Genomic DNA, 16,402 nt, shown 5'->3' on the forward strand with positions numbered 1-16,402 from the left:
CATATACTTTTATAACATCAAATATTATGATCATCTAATAAACATCAAGTTTAACATAACCCTTTTAACACTTTCATGTACACTTGTTAGATTATGTTTTTAAACATCATCTAACAAGTTTTCATATGATGTTCATCATATCTAGATCAAATAAACAAGTAACAATCTTCAAATCACAGCATAAACAATCTTATATATTATATTTTTAGTTTGCTTTTAGGTATTTTCATCTTATTTTTGCATGAATCTTTTAGATATAATCTTGTTCATAAGTAATATATATATATATATATATATATATATATATATATATATATATATATATATATATATATATATATATATATATATATATCTATACTACTTTAATAAGGATATAGGAAGGACAGAATGGTAATTCGGCAATGTGTTGAAAACACCCTCAATGCACAATGTACAAGTCTTAAGGCATAAAGAAACACAATACTTTTACCCTTCACCCGGATCCATCAACAGCCGTCCATTTTCTTTCACTTTTTCACACGGATCATAATCTGATGGCTGTTTTTGTGTTCACACGGATCCACCTTTCCCATTCCTTCTCTCTCACAACTCAGATGTCTTGCAAAACTCCAGATCCTCTCTCTCTCTCTCTCTCTCTCTCTCTCTACGACTCAAGAACATCATGCCAGATCTCTTATCAGATGCCGTTTCTTGACAAGATCGTTGAAGGTCTGCAACCTTTGTTCTAGGAATCTTGAAAATCTTTCGTTATTACAATTTTCTGTAATCATTGTGACCACTACCGGTTGTAATGCAGTGGTTCCGACACCTGAGCTCTGGTGGAGGAGACTAGGGTTTCGGCGAAGATAAAGCCATCGGAGGCTGAACCACCGGTGCAGGTATCATCTTCATCATCTAAACTATCATTGTTGGGAACATGGATGCCGTTTATTGTTTACAATTAGATCCATTGGCAGCTATTGAACCATCTTTCTTCAAGGTGAGAACAAGTTTATCCTATAACTTCTTATTTTTGTTCCACCAAACATTCTATTTTTGTTCCAGCAAACATTCTTATACTTGTAAATTGGAGGTTGAAAACCCAATTAATTGAGATGTACGATAGATTCCGGGTAGGAGCGGTTGCAGGCGGAACATATCCAGCAATTGGAGTGGATACAACCTGGTTAAGAAACAGGGCTCGAAGGTAGTAATATAACAATGCAGATTTATATGTTTATCTTTCATTTCACTCTGAATGATATGATTTATAATGTTTTATTTTCACTTGTAGGCGGTATACCTTCCATAAAATGGTCTGGTGTAGATGGAGAGGATAATGTTTTAATTATTGATTTGCTAGGACCGAGTCTTGAGGACCTGTTTGTGTACTGTGGGAGGAAATTTCAATTGAAAACAGTCTTGATGTTGGCTGATTAAAGGGTAAGTTGTGTATACACCATATTTGAACATTGTACCTCTTTTATAGGGATGTCACCTTCCAGGTGGATTTATGGTTTTTCACAATTTAGATCTCATAGTTTCAATACTTGCTGATTATTTTTCTTCTATGTGTTTAGAATTTCGAATATGTACCCTACAAGAGTAAGAATTTGAAGACTCGAGCCATTAATGCTGAAAGACCATTAATGGGGAATGAAATGTAAAGAAGCACTTACAAATTTTGGCTTTGATACTACCTATAAGGTATTTTCTTTTATGTCCTTTGTTTTCATGTCATTGTTATATTCTAATGCTTCTTATATTGTGGTGCATATGTGTTGTATACCACTTGTTTGATGAATTATTTGTGATAGGTTTGATTGGATTTGTGTTATAGAGATACGTTTTTATAGAGGTTGAAATGAAATGAAATTCAAATTTAAGTTATTTTGCGTTCTACAGCGAAAGAAAGAGCTGCATTTTGATCGTCAATTATTGTAGCAAAAAGAACAGCAGTATTTTGATTGTTTATGTCAAATATATAGCCTTTTCAACTGCAAAATATACATTATTTTGCTGAGCACTTTTGCCTATTAGGCTATGCGTATTCCACCTGTAGTTTTTAATCTAAAAAGAGTTGTACGTTGATTAGTGATTTCATACGTGAGAGAGCTGACCTTTTATTTAAAGGATTTGAAACAAATTCCATATGTCAGTCTCTGGTATGCAGTCTAATACTAGCGATTTCGATGGATGTTAGCAGAAAAGGAACTTTTTGGTAAGTACTACAAGAAACAAAGGTGTCAATTTTTGCAACATGTTAGAACATATTATATGTTGTAACGGATTAAATTTTAAACAACATTTCTCTTTGATCATGTTCTTGCATGGATAGAACTGAAAGAATTATGTCTTCTTTTTACATTGCGTAACAGAGAAGCACAATGCTACGTGTAGCAGCCAAGCTCTCAAGACGTGCTCTTTCTTCGATTTGAAGTCATTCCGGTACTTATCAGTCGACGTTTCCTTTAAATCAGTCATTATTCACCAGTTCTGTGCAAAGAGCACCCAGAGTAGGGCATTGCGTGTCAGGTGACATTCTTAAATCGGTTTCGCATGGCTCCACACGTTTTCAAGCTTTGCATCGGGATTCTCTCCGTTGAAGCACAAGCCATTGGCTTTTTGAACATTGTACGAACTTTTCTGTTAATTTTTTTTGATTGATTTATTTTGCGTGTGCGTAATTTAGGGAATGTATGTAGATTCCATGAGGTTGTTGGGGCTGTGGGGTATAGGGTGTATGTCCCCATTTCCAGCTATCTCAGGTATTTTACTGTCACGTCGACGGTATTATATGTGCAAACTATTGATTTGTCTCCGCTTTTAGAATTCCGGCGACTTTTGGAGGCACAGATGGTGATTTTAAGCTGTTTGGGGTTCTAGACACTTGACAAACCCTAAGGTAAGATTTTGAGTTTTCATCACTCATTGCGAGTTTTAGTTTATGTTAGTAATTGTGTTTTGTGTTTGCTGTGAAGAAACCTTTCTAAGTGGCTGTGAGTCGAGTCGTGTAATAAGTAGCCCTCAAAATTTTCAAGGACACATCTATCCTCCATGGGAACAAGCTTGCAGACAACTGATACAGGTATCTTAAAGATGGTTTCGTATGTTTTGACTTATATGCTGGTCTTTTGGTCACTGATAATTTGCTTAGAACCCAAGATTTAGCAATTATTTTAATTTGGTGTTATCAACTTTAAACCTAGATCCACCAATATTTATACGTGTGATGGATTCCTAACTCCTGTATGCAAATTGTGTTTTTTTTTTCCAATTCAATAATATGTTTGATAGAAACTAGAGGCGGTTGTATTATCATTTGTTTGGGGTGATGAGTTGTGTTCATACATATGTCATTTACATGGTCTATGCCTGAATCAAGTTAAGTTTTTTTTTTTAAAGTTGTTACTAATTACAACACGGACATTCTATTTTCTAACTAGAAAGACTTAACTGTGTTTTTAGCTTCTGGAAGAAGCACTAGAGTAAAGTGGAAATGATATTGGTCCTGTCAATAAGAGTCTCAACCAGCTTTTTCTATTCAAATCAAAGACAACTACACCTCAGGTATGATTTTGGTAACCCATTCTAGGGTTTCGATGGGATTCCGGCAATGGCAGAACAGACCACCACTAGCAAGCCAACGAAGACGTGTTCAGGCAAGGTTACGACCACTAGAAAATGTTTCGTGTTAGGGTTTTCGATGGACAGAAAGGAGCTGCTTGGAGATGGGTCAAAGTCCAGTCAACTGAGTCACACTGAACCAGAGAGTCACCTTTCAAGTATTTGCTACCTAACATGGGTATAACAACTGATTTTTGGTGTCTTTTACATTGTAATATATTTGATGTCTTTAATTTTTTTTAAGGTCATTTATTGCTCTTATTTGGCACAACATACTGATTTATGTTAATTGTTTTTAAAGGTCGTATATCACCAATGTCCTCACTAACAAGATCAACCGTCGTGAAATTGTTTGAAGCTAGCAAGTAGCCAGTGATTACTGTCAGTTCTTTTTTCACTTTTAGCCATTCAACTTTATAGTCATAGTTATTAAAGGCGTGAGGCGCACTCATGGCGTTTTGTTGGGCCAGGGGCCTTATTTGCGCCTGGGCTCTCTCTATAATAACTATATTGGCATACATGAATTACCTGAAAATAATTTAAATTTATGAGGGTGGTGATATAGTAGTTTTTGTATGGGTTGAAATGGGTTGAATGGGCTGACCCAAAACAGTTTGTATGTATTTTGGGGGTTAAATATAGTAGTTTTTGTATGGGTTGAATGGGCTGACCCAAAACAGTTTCTGTATAAATCCGTTTTTCATATTTGAAGTAGTTAGGGTCTTAAATATGATCACAAAAACTAGAATGTGTACTTTATTTTGTAAGTATCTGGGTGGTTTCAAATGGGTAGTTTTTTTATGGATTGAAACTGGCGAGTGGCATAATCTGAACCAAACATTTCTGAAACGAAGCTTTTACTAGATGCCGAGATAGTTTCAGAAGTGATAAAGCGTCGTATTCAACAACACTTACATCATGTTTATAATTTCAAGAATATTCCATGGGAATTAATGAATCGCGAACACATTCTGTTAGTTTAGGCAATTTGCCTCTCGCTTGGCCATATGCACATGATGGTAACCTGATTATGTTTCAAATACATTTAGTTTACTTTTTGTGTTTATTATTAGCTTATTATTTATGTTGCAGATTTTATCCACAAATTATATTTGTTTGATAGTTTGATACAGAAAGGTAATAATTTCTAACATAGAAAGTATTTGAGGTAAAAGCATAACCCAAAGTTCATTTGACCCGGAGGCACTGCTAATCGGTTCGATGTCAAAGGCTGCCGAGAGCTGGATACATCATGTGTGGAAGCACATCTTTCTACATGACCATGATACCCTCCAAAAGCATAAAACCATAGTTCTGTGTCTATACAACAAGTCTTTCAAGGCTGAGGTATTCTTGAGCTGTCTGCACATCCTTGGGCAAAGCTGGATATACCAGGTGCTGGGTTTTATATTGCTTTTGATGTTCGTGCTGGATTATGTCTGGAAGTGTGATAGAATAATTCTGTGGTTATTGAATCTGGCTCTGATCATTTTCTTGCTGTCTGGGAGTGTCAAGTGCTCAGTGTATGAGACTGCGATGCATATATGACCAAGCTTCGAGTTACAGGTACAGGTTTTGCATGATAACAGATCATACAAACTGCATACATAGGTGGTCAAAGTATGGGATACATTGTTAAGGCCCTGGTTGGGGTATCTGGCTGATGTCTATGGGCTTCCTTAGAGGGCTGGGCTCGGTGAATAAGCTGATGCTAAAGGCCCACCAAGTTCATGAGCATGGCTATTGTATAACTCAATTTCTAAAGGCCCAAGTTCAGATGATTTGTATGCATTTTGATCACCTGCCGTTGAAGCAAATGACCAACATCAGAGGTTTTGGAAGCGAAAAGCCCAATCTCGAACCATTTGGAGGTTACTTGGGTCCGTTTATAGAGATGTTTTCGGCTTATGAAGATCCATAAGCTGCAGATTCTCCTTCATGGCAATCTCACTTTAGGATGGGGAGCCATATGTATGCCGTTTAAAAGCAACAGTGACAAAAACGCTTATGACCTGCCTTGGGGCGCTAGGAACTTTTACAATTTTTGTAATAGTAATAGGGTTGGTGAGTATACTTGTATTACTCAGAGTAATTATCGTTTCTTTTGTACTCTGAGACGTGAAAAACGCTTATGACCTGTTTTGCAATGATGTTTTTATGGTCACTGAAGGGAAAGTTAATAAATAGTTTAACTATATAAAACTTTTCTTTATTTTACAGAAACTTTTTGATCTACATGAATGGTCCAGCTAAAATTTTGTAATATCTAAAGGCAGACCAACTAAATATTGGTAAAGAGTATAAATTTTCTAAAACGTAAAATATACATGAATTGTACTTTTCTCTCCATATATTTATATAAAACGAAGTTACACACTTTTTTTAAAGTTGATAGGAGTAATTTTTTAAATTTGTTTTCAAGCGTGTTTAACCTTTCATTTTAAAGCAATTATATTGTATATAAAAGCACCATATTGTAGCTATGTACAATTTGAGAAAATCCACGCAATTATTATTTGTATTTTAGATTATTGCACTATAATAATGTTTTTGTAAGTAGTTGATAATTTTAATGTTAAATTGTCACTTATTTGACATCTGCAAGATGCTAAATCAAAAACTTTATCGTTTTTAGTGTTTAATCCTGTTTGGCATGTCATTCAGGATAACTGAGGAGTGTGTTTTGCTTCTCACTTGGTTTTTTGGTTGATATAAAATTCACCAGGGTAACCCTTTACCAAAAAAAAATCCAAAACTTTACCAAGAATAAAAAAAATTAAAATAATAAAGTTTTGTAAATATTATACCCCAAGACGATTGATTAACTAACTAGAAAACGAAGACCTTTTCCATTTATTTATAGTTATGGATGAATGGTTTCAACGTCATTTTTCGATTGACAATCACCTCCAAGCATATTTGAGTCAAATGTTTGCATTTATATACAGTTATTGATGATGTGTAAATGTGAATGTGATTAATATGTGGGTGCACAAACGTCATTAAATCCCCATGACCGGTTTTGAAGTACCTTAACCGAAAATTTAGATTTTAGTTATAACCCAACTGAACTGAACCTTCTTATGCACACCCTTAGAATTACTAGCAAGTGTTGTGTTTTCCGTTAAATCGCGAATTTGGTTTTGGTTACGGCTCAAAACCGAACTGTCCCGTACATAGCCCTAAACTCACCGACCTAAGTGATGTTTCCCGCCGCATCGCGCGGGTAAACGACTAGTATATATATATATATATATATATATATATATATATATATATATATATATATATATATATATATATATATATATATATATATAAACAGGTATGGAAAAGAGATTAGAATGTGTAGGATCGTTGTTTGACCCGAACAAGTCGTTAAGAAGAGCTTTCTATCCGATTTAAAGGCGGAATCAGTGAAGTGGACTTGGAAACAGCTTGATACTATTAAATTTGTCACTTTGATTAATTCTAACACTGATTAGAACCTGGACAAATTTTGGCAGCACCTCGTTACAATTTCTGGAACCGTGTCAAATGAAAACATCAAGTATCCTATATATACTACTGGGATTCCGCTCGAAATGGACCAGACAAGTTCAAGCGGAATCAGATAACATGTGGATTTCGCTTGAAATGGTCAAGGACAGTTTCAAGCGGAATCTGATTATTTTGATTTCGCTTGAAATGTCACTTGACACTTTCAAGCGGAATCACTTCCTATAACCTGAAAATCTGTTTCTCGAACCTCGGACACTGATTATCCTATTCTATCCTATTACATGATACAAGACGAAGTCAATAGACATAGTGCACTAACAGACTCCCCCTTGGATATTGACGAAGTCTTTAGTGTCTAGTCTCCAGCATGACACCTCTTCAGTCTTGATCATTCTGCCTTCTCATCCAAATTGTAACATTATAAGCATCCTTCAATCTTTATCTTTGATCAGCTTCTTTCTTTGACTATTACACCAGGATCTCATCACTGGCTCTATCATCAACATCTTCATCAGGCTCCCCCTTTCGTCAAGCTTTCGTGCTTTTAGGGATCGACACCTAGCTTTCCAGTTACAAGCTTCCCCTAACTTCAAGCTTGTCTTCAGACTCCCCCTTAGACTCTGCTCTCGGGATCGTAGTCTGGATTATCTGCAATCACTCAAACATCTTATAAGTAACAACATTTTAGAATTCCAGGAATCGTAACCTGGCAATTCAAACTTTCTAAATCACTTCTCATGAATTTGGCAGTTTCATCGAATCAAATCGGAAACTAGCTCTATAACAATATAAGCATCCAAATCCCCCATAGTTAATCATCCAAGTCCAACATAATGACCTTGGAGATATAACAAACTGTTTTTGAATTTTTGATAAAAACCTCAAGTTTCAAATTAATGAACTTGTTTTATTTTCAGAAACACAATCAGCTTACTTTAGATTTTGAAACTCAGCATCTCAGACATCGGTTGTCGAAAATAAAGTAGAATCAAAAATCTTTCTGAATTTTCTGAAAATATAAAGCAATAAAGAAATATTTACAAACATATTTACAGACAATATTTGTGTTTGAGTATGCGTCAGTGGATCATATCAGTTTTTGACAAGTCACAAGTACCGTTGAGCTTAGTTACACATTAAGAATTAAACAATTCACTTAGATTGTCGATATATTGATCCACTTAAATTTTCACACAAATTTCAACTGATTCAGGATACGAATTAGGTGTTTTGAGAACTTAAACTCATTCATGTGTCCCACCTCTTGAATATACTCCCGTATCCAGATCCCAATATTCAGTCTTACAGGTGAGTATACCACAGATGATATCTGTAAGGGGTTAAGTGCGAGGGCCGTGAGAGCTCAGGTCGATACTTCCGTATACGCAGAGAGATGACGGCTTCGTCTTTTCGGTGTGTCCCCTTTAGAGGATCTTTTGTTTCAACAGCAATGATTATCAACTTTATTGTTTAATCAATTTGCTGAGGGTGATGCTATGTTTCAAGCAATGCGGAAAGTATTATTCAAGGACTAGGTCAGAACTTCCATTCAGCAGAAGTTCCGGAATAATACCCCAGATATCACTGAGTATAAAGACCTAGTATCTCAGAAAGAGGGACCTTTCAAACAAGATTTCCGGGGTTACCTATATATCCATGTAGTGTTCCCCATGAATTAAGTAAGTTTGAATTTAGGTTTATATCCCAAAAAAGTTTACTAAATATATAAAAACCTATCGGCATATCATCAATGAGACTGTTTAACACTATTTAATCATTACATTTCTTTAGCATACTCTAACCGTCTACTGATGTACTATCATTTCCTCTTTTTACGCAAAACTCATTTTTTTTTAATTTTATCACGTTTTTGGCTTTTTGCAAATTTTCTAATGTTTTTGGATTTTCTGACAATTTTTCTCCCCCTAAAATTCAAAATCATTAAAAGAAAATTTGACAAAACGATACTGATAGCTTTGTCTCGCCATCCATTTTCTGCATCTCATGTCCTGATTTAAAAAAAAAAAAAAATTAACACTACTATTTAGCACAGTTAGCAGAAAAACTAATATAAAGTACCCCCATGATTTACAACCCATTGATTTTCGACAGTTTGAAAACCGTTTTTCAATCTTGTGAAAGTAATCATGTTTGTTCAGCCGTGAGGGTTTCGGCGTATTCAAGTAACCATTTTTTTATACAAAAAAAAAACCGATAAAACCCCTGTTCAACCAAACTAGGGTCCAGCAACCTCTTCCTGTGCCAGGCTGCCCCAATTTCCATTCTCACAATCTTCAGCTTTGTTGAGCACCTGCACATTCAAACTGCTTCAATTACTTGAACAATTTAGCCCAGGTCTGTTGGACCTTAGGCATTTCTACACAGTAACCTTCATTCAATTTCGGAAAATCTTTGTCATTTGGAACAAAGACTTTTTCAATTTTAATTTCAACTTTTTCATCAACTTTTGAACTCATTGGTTTCTTCACTAACCAAGTTTGTCCTTTTGGAGTATCTCTTTTGTAAAAATGTGAATCTTTTTGAACATTTTGGTTTGAACAACAACTTTAGATTTTCAAAACTCTTGAGGTTTTGTCATATCAACTGATGTTCTCCAACTCTGTGTTGTTCTGAATCTGTGTGTGTGAACATTCCAGGTTTGTGTTGACTCAAACCTATTCGGGTTTGATTTCCATGTTTGATTCGAAGCAAACTTATTTGTGTTGTACCTCCAAGTTTTTTTTGAATCAAGTCTGGTAGACTTTTGTTTCACACTCTCAGACTTCTGTTTTTCAACATCAACAGGCTTTGGATTTGGACACTTTCGTGCAACATGTCCAATTTGATCACATTTAAAGCATACTTTCTTTGAAACATCCTTAGCCTGTTGTTGTTTCTTTTTCTTAGCATCAAACTCCTCATTAGACTGTTGTCCGTATTTGAGTTTTTCCTCTTCTTTCAAACTTTTTCCTTGAACAAAATTCATTGTTTGTTGCAAATTCGATTTTTCATTTTGCTTCCAATTTTTGTTTCCTTTTATAACCCAAACCAGCCTTTATGTTTTTCTTTTTAAAACCAGGTTTGTTATAAAAAGTTTTACGACCTTTACCAGCAAACTTTGAAATTTCAGATTTCTCAATTTCAACCATCTTAAAAACTTTATCAATCTTTTCTGAAATCACATTTTAAATCGGGAATACAATATCTAAGAATAATTTGTCCGATCCAATCATGGTATAAACCAATCCTTTTGAATCATCATTCAAATTTTTCTCAGATTTTGACTGTTTAAGATAGCCATCATGAAAATTTCCCTCATTTTCATCATGTGATTCAGACTTACCTTTGTTTGACTCATCTTTCAAAACGCTTTCAACAACCTTACTTACCACCTCTGAATCATGAGCTTCAACAGATTTGGAGTAAGTCACATCGATACTTTCAGGTAACTGGTCAGCTATGTTCAAACCCTTTGCCACCTTTTCCTCATCATAGAAAGTATAATTGTTTCTCAATGGTTCTTTTCTTATCAGTATCTTTGTCATCTGGTGTGACGTTGAAAATGCATTCGAGAATGTACGAAGAGTTATGATAACTTTGAAGTTTGGTAACAACCTTTTCATTTTCAGCCAGAACTTGTTTAAGATTAGCAATTTCATCAACACACTTGTTTAATTCAAGTTGCTTTTCTTTAAACTTTCTTTCATACATTTCTTTAGTGACTAAAGTTTCAGACAATCTTTGATCAAAACATTTGACTTGGCTCTTCAAAGTATCATAAGCTTCTTCTACTCTCTGACTCGACCACTTCAAATTATCATACTCTTTTTGAAAATCTTGAAACTTATTATCTGTCTCCACACAAGCAACACATTTAGCTATACACTTTTCTTTCAAAATCTTGTTTTCTTCTTCAAAACCATGACATTTCTGTGTTAGCTTTTCAACCTTTAGTTTCAAAATTTCTTTAGTTTCAATCATTTCTTTACATTTCATTTTGAAAACATTTTCAAGTTTGTTTGTTTCAATGTCTTTTGTTTTATCATTTCATCTTTTTCAGTACAGGCTTTGCACATTTCTATGCGATTCCTGCACTTGTTTTCATTTTTATCAACAGTTTTAGCATTCAACAATTTTGAAGAATCATTTATCTCAGTCTCTTTCAGCACCGATGATTCTTCTGTCTCACCTTTCTGATCTTCTTCTTTCTTCTCTTCTTCTTCCATCTTCTGTTCCTCTTCAATCTTCTGTTCCTCTTCTAGATCATTCTTTGCCATAACCTTCATTTCTTCAACCATCTTTTTCAACTCTTCTTCTTTCTTTTTCTTCATTTCTACCACCTTTGGTAGACTTGCTTCACAAACTTCTTTTATCTTGTTCACCAAATCCGGCAAATATTCCTTATCAGATAACCTTCTTGTGTTGAAAGTAGCCTGACTTGGAAGCAATTTTGTTACAGCTTCAAAATCCACTTTTGATGGGTCAACAACTGGATTACCCCGTGGATCCATGTAACACTCCAATTCATCATTCCATCTTTTGGCTCTCTGGGCTTCTTTGAATGGTTCCCTGAATTTTTCGATTTCCCATCTTGCATAATCTCTTTTCCACCATAGATCATGATCAAAACCCATAATGTGAAGATCTTGAATAACCTGGAGACAAAGACAAACTAACAAACACAATCAGTTTAAACAGTATCAAACAACTTGAAATAAACTGTCACTCGATTGACGTGAAATAATCTTGACGCGCACTTTGGAGAGAAATCAGATTTCAAGCTAAAACCCACTTTCAAGCGAAATCACTTTGATTGACAATTCAGGCGAAATCACTCAGTTAACAGCTTCAAGCGAAATCACTTGTATGACACATTCAAGCGAAATAAGAATTTTAACCAGAAATCCACTTTCAAGCGAAATCAGGACAATATTCTCAAGCGGAATCATCTGGTTTTTCAGGCGGAATAGTATGTTTCGAGCGGAATAGCAACTAATCAATTTCAAGCGGAATAGCCCTTTTCGCTGTTTGAAGCTGAATCAGTACAGTTTTTGGAGCAAAATCACGTTTTGAAGCGAAATCAGCTTGACTTTTCAAGCGAAACCTCAATGTTGGTTCAAGCGGAATCACGATTTCAGTCCATTTTTGCCACTTTTAATGCGAATTTTAGTCTGATTCTTTCGAGGCTTTGTTAAAATATACTTTTACACAGTCTGTGAAAAATTTGGCCGATTTTAACCGTGAAAACTTGTTCAGATTGTAAAAGAAGGTGTAGAAGTCAGAAAACTGATGATATCAAGCTAAACTCTTCTTCCTGAGCTCTGATACCACTTGTAGGATCGTTGTTTGACCCGAATGAGTCGTTCAGAATAGCTTTCTATCCGATTCAAAGGCAGAATCAGTGAAACGGACTTGGAAATAGTTTGATACTATTAAATTTGTCACTTTGATTAATTCTAACACTGATTACAACCTGGACAAATTTTGGCAGCACCTCGTTACAATTTCTGGAACCGTGGCAAATGAAAACATCAAGTGTCCTATATATACTAGTGGGATTCCGCTTGAAATGGACCAGACAAGTTCAAGCGGAATCAGATAACATGTTGATTTCGCTTGAAATGGTCAAGGACAGTTTCAAGCGGAATCACTTCCTATAACCTGAAAATCTGTTTCTCGAACCTCGGACACTGATTATCCTATTCTATCCTATTACATGATACAAGACGAAGTCAATAGACATAGTGCACTAACAGAATGCTCACTTCTAGCTCTTGTGGCTAGGGATGATCTTGATGAAAATGAAAAGCAAAGAAGAGGATGATCTTGATGATTGAAAGTTCCAAAGTGTGTGAAAAAGCTTGCTTCAACTTGGAAATGCCTTAGAACTTCTTAGGTTCCATGGAAATGCATCTTGATCATCAAAAAGTGGCTTGAAAATGAAGATGGTTGGTGGGTGTTCTTGGCCAAAAAGGGGGAAGATGATGGGAGCTTATGTATGTGTAAATTCTGGTGTAAAATGATCTTGAAACGGTTTAGTAAAAGTAAGATCACAAGATGTTAATCATTCACCAACATCACCACTTGCAAGTTAAGTGAAATATATTAGATATTTCACCAAGTGGCCAGGGGGTGGGTCCCATGGGGGCGGTCGAACAAGGGGGGGGGGTCTTGTTTGTTGAATTGTTTCTAAGTGTTTTAAAGTGTTAGAATTTGTAGCAAAGGTTAGGAAGTTTAGGTGTTTAAGGATTTCAATTGTTTTAAGATGTTTAGATGTCATAACTAGCTTTAAAATGGCAAGATTAATGTTAGCTAGTTACAAAAAAAAAAAGGTTTAGTTAATGTTCGGATATTCGTTTGGCGTTGGTTCCGTTAGTCGATAGTTGAACATTTAGCTTGTGTAAGTTATGGGGAATGATGTAGTTATTGGTTTAAATGATACCACAATGTATTCTCATACGAAATTTGAGTTAAACAACACTTTTACACATTGCATAAAAATTAAAATGCTGAATTCTGCTGATTTTCTGCAGAAAGTGCTGAATTTTATGACTTTTAGTGCTTTTCGGGCAGTTTTTTGTGTATGTTGAACTTCGGGAAGGTATTAAACCAAACCCTTGCATTCTCAATTAGGGTTTAATGTATATTTGATGTTGGACTCTCGTCTAAGTCCTAATGTCATTAAGCTGGTTTCTACGGATCCTAAGTTTCTATCAGCACAATAGTCTACTAGGTACTATACTAGTTGTTTCGATGGGTTGTTTAAACTGCTTCAGATGTAACCAATAAAAATGAATAATGTGCATCATAAATAAGTATTCCATGAGTATTCTAAGTGTATGTCATGAAATCATGCAGTTTAGATGTTCAAAACACATAATTGTATAGCGTAAATGATCAATTTAAATGTACGAAAATTACTAGAAAGTGGCAGTTGTCACAATTTATTCAAGGGTTTATCATTAGTCAATTTTGCACAATATGTCCAAAAATTAGGTCAAATTCTCCATGAATTCGTTCAGAATTTGATCAAAAAGAAGAATGAGTAGAAGAGAGATGTGAAGAAAGTCTTCAGTTTGATGAAATCTGCTGAAATCTTTTGTTGCTAGTCGCTGAAATCGGCCCCAAGCTTTGTTACCAATTGAAAGTCCAGGATCTGGCGGGTTTAGACGGAAGTTTGGGTAGAAAAGAACTAATTCGGTTGAATATTAATGATAAGAATGGAGTAGAAGCAGAATAGTATAAACCTTCATTCATACCGAAAAAATATACATCTTTTGCAAAACATTGATTTAATAGATCCATTAGTGCATATTAAAAATAAGCTCTCAAATATGCAGATATGAAATATGCTTTGGAATATGCTCCATTTCATCTATCTTGTGAGATAACTCTGAGATACATATTCTGTTATTTGTATCAAATACTAAATTCTATATTCTCAAAAACACAAACCCTAGTTGAGACCCAAAACATGTACGACGCGAACCGAAACGGAAAATCAGGATTTAGGGTTTGGGGGGTCATGGGGGTACCCCTAAACCTTCCGCGACGCGTGAAAGGTACCTATACGTGTCAAAACCAGACGTCGTCGACACCACAGGGCTAGAAACACAACAAGGCAGGCCAAGGAAAAATAGACCTTCCAGGCGAGACGCGAAAGGATCCTTGGATCCTGTCGCGACATGCGGGAGAGTCCAATTTTGGGTATAAATAACCTGGCCTAGGACTTAAATTCCTGCACCATTTCGATCAAAATTCGAAATTTTTGTGTCTCTGAATCTCTGTTTCTTTCTAGTAATAAACCCCTAATTCGCGAAGCTCTGCCTCGTTGTAAGTATTATAACCCCCAGTTACGTATTAGTTACTTTACCCGATTGATCTAGAGCTCCGTAACGCATGTCCAGGCTCTGCCTGACTCAGTCGTTGGAGTTCTGTCTTGGGGGGAGGATATAACTAATGTAAATTGGGTTATCTTACTAACATGTATGCATTGTTTAATTTAATAGATTATAACCAGGAAGTCACCAGGAATTATCTAAAATAGCAATGTGAGTCGTTCCCCTTTTGTAAACTGTTTTTACAAAATCTCTATTGTTTTAAAGTATAATTAACAGTGATTGAGTATTTGTGATTCTACAATTACTGTCGGTATGTTGGGGTTTTGTATACATAACTTGTTACTACACTATGAGTAGTAACATAACCACAAGTCAGGATTGATAGTACCGTGGGTGGTAATTGAATAGATGTAAACAAATGTAATTGCGGATGCCCTCAATACTGTAAAATGATAAAATTATTTTGATTAAACTGGGATTCACTTGCCAGTATTTCTTGCTGATAATATTTTTTAAAATGCGTTTCAGGTAACAAAATGTGAAAGCCAAATAGAAGAGCGCTAGAGAGCACTGAAGGCTTGGAAAAGTGGCTATAAAAGTTACCCAAATAAAGAAGAAATCTTATTTCAATAAATTAGGGTTTATCCCTATAAACATATTTGTAATGGAAACTTGGGTTTTTCCCATGTATTTATTATTTATAAAAGTGTGGTGTTTTACTCTGATAAACTATTTCCTAACTACGGTCCTGATGTAATTTCGGCTGCCAAATTAATAAACACTGATACCACCAGCTCTGCGTACCGCGGCCGCCCACCTCCCGGGGCAGGGTCGGGGGTTGCGACAGACTGTGACACCACAGAATTTGAAAGTTCAAACTCACATTTTGAAGATTAGGAAAGTTTTCACAAAAATTACATTCCAAAATCTGAATCTAAATTGAATGATGATCCAAATATGATGATGTACAAGATGTTTGGATCTAACAAAGTGTTTTTCAGATGACGAATTTCCGATTCAAAATGTAAATTTGAAAAAGCTCAAAAAAGTGTTTAAGCTAGTGGAAATTGAAGTATCTGAGATTGAGAATCTTGCAACAACTACAAGATATTTGAACTTCAAGAAAGATAAATATTATTATAATAAACCAAGAAACTCTTAATTTCAAAAGAAAAATTATAGAAATGAAAGAGCTGGGTTGGGTTATTGTAAGAAAAATTAAAACAAGAAGTTTAAAAAGCCAAATTTTGTGAAAAAATGAACTTTGTTCATGGAACTAGTTCAGAAAGTGACAAAGAATCCCAATTTAGTAGACATACTAATGAGGAATTCTTGGCACAAAAGAAACAGCAAAAACAAGTTGAATGCTTCACTGTTAAACAAGATAGTCAGACATGTTTTAGATGTAAAAAAGTTGGACACATTGCTCGAAAATGTCCACAAAACCAGCC

The 16,402-nt window shown here is 35.2% G+C and overlaps 1 long non-coding RNA gene across 3 annotated transcripts; it reads left to right on the top strand.

Moving 5' to 3' along the window:
- Positions 1-604: 604 nt before the first annotated feature.
- LOC118483830 lies at positions 605-5,701 on the top strand. Of its 3 annotated transcripts, XR_004871794.1 has the most exons (6): positions 605-711; positions 800-982; positions 1,076-1,189; positions 2,675-3,070; positions 3,451-3,787; positions 3,911-5,701. It is a non-coding gene; the product is annotated as an uncharacterized LOC118483830 (long non-coding RNA). The 3 variants fall into 3 exon arrangements; XR_004871792.1 differs by lacking the exons at positions 2,675-3,070; positions 3,451-3,787; positions 3,911-5,701 and adding exons at positions 1,277-1,425; positions 1,563-1,682 and having other exon boundaries at positions 617-711; XR_004871793.1 differs by lacking the exons at positions 2,675-3,070; positions 3,451-3,787; positions 3,911-5,701 and adding exons at positions 1,277-1,425; positions 1,563-1,681 and having other exon boundaries at positions 619-711; positions 1,132-1,189.
- The last annotated feature ends 10,701 nt before the right edge of the window (positions 5,702-16,402 follow it).

The sequence above is a fragment of the Helianthus annuus genome, chromosome 11 (genome assembly GCF_002127325.2).
Source record: "Helianthus annuus cultivar XRQ/B chromosome 11, HanXRQr2.0-SUNRISE, whole genome shotgun sequence".
Lineage (NCBI taxonomy): Eukaryota > Viridiplantae > Streptophyta > Magnoliopsida > Asterales > Asteraceae > Helianthus > Helianthus annuus.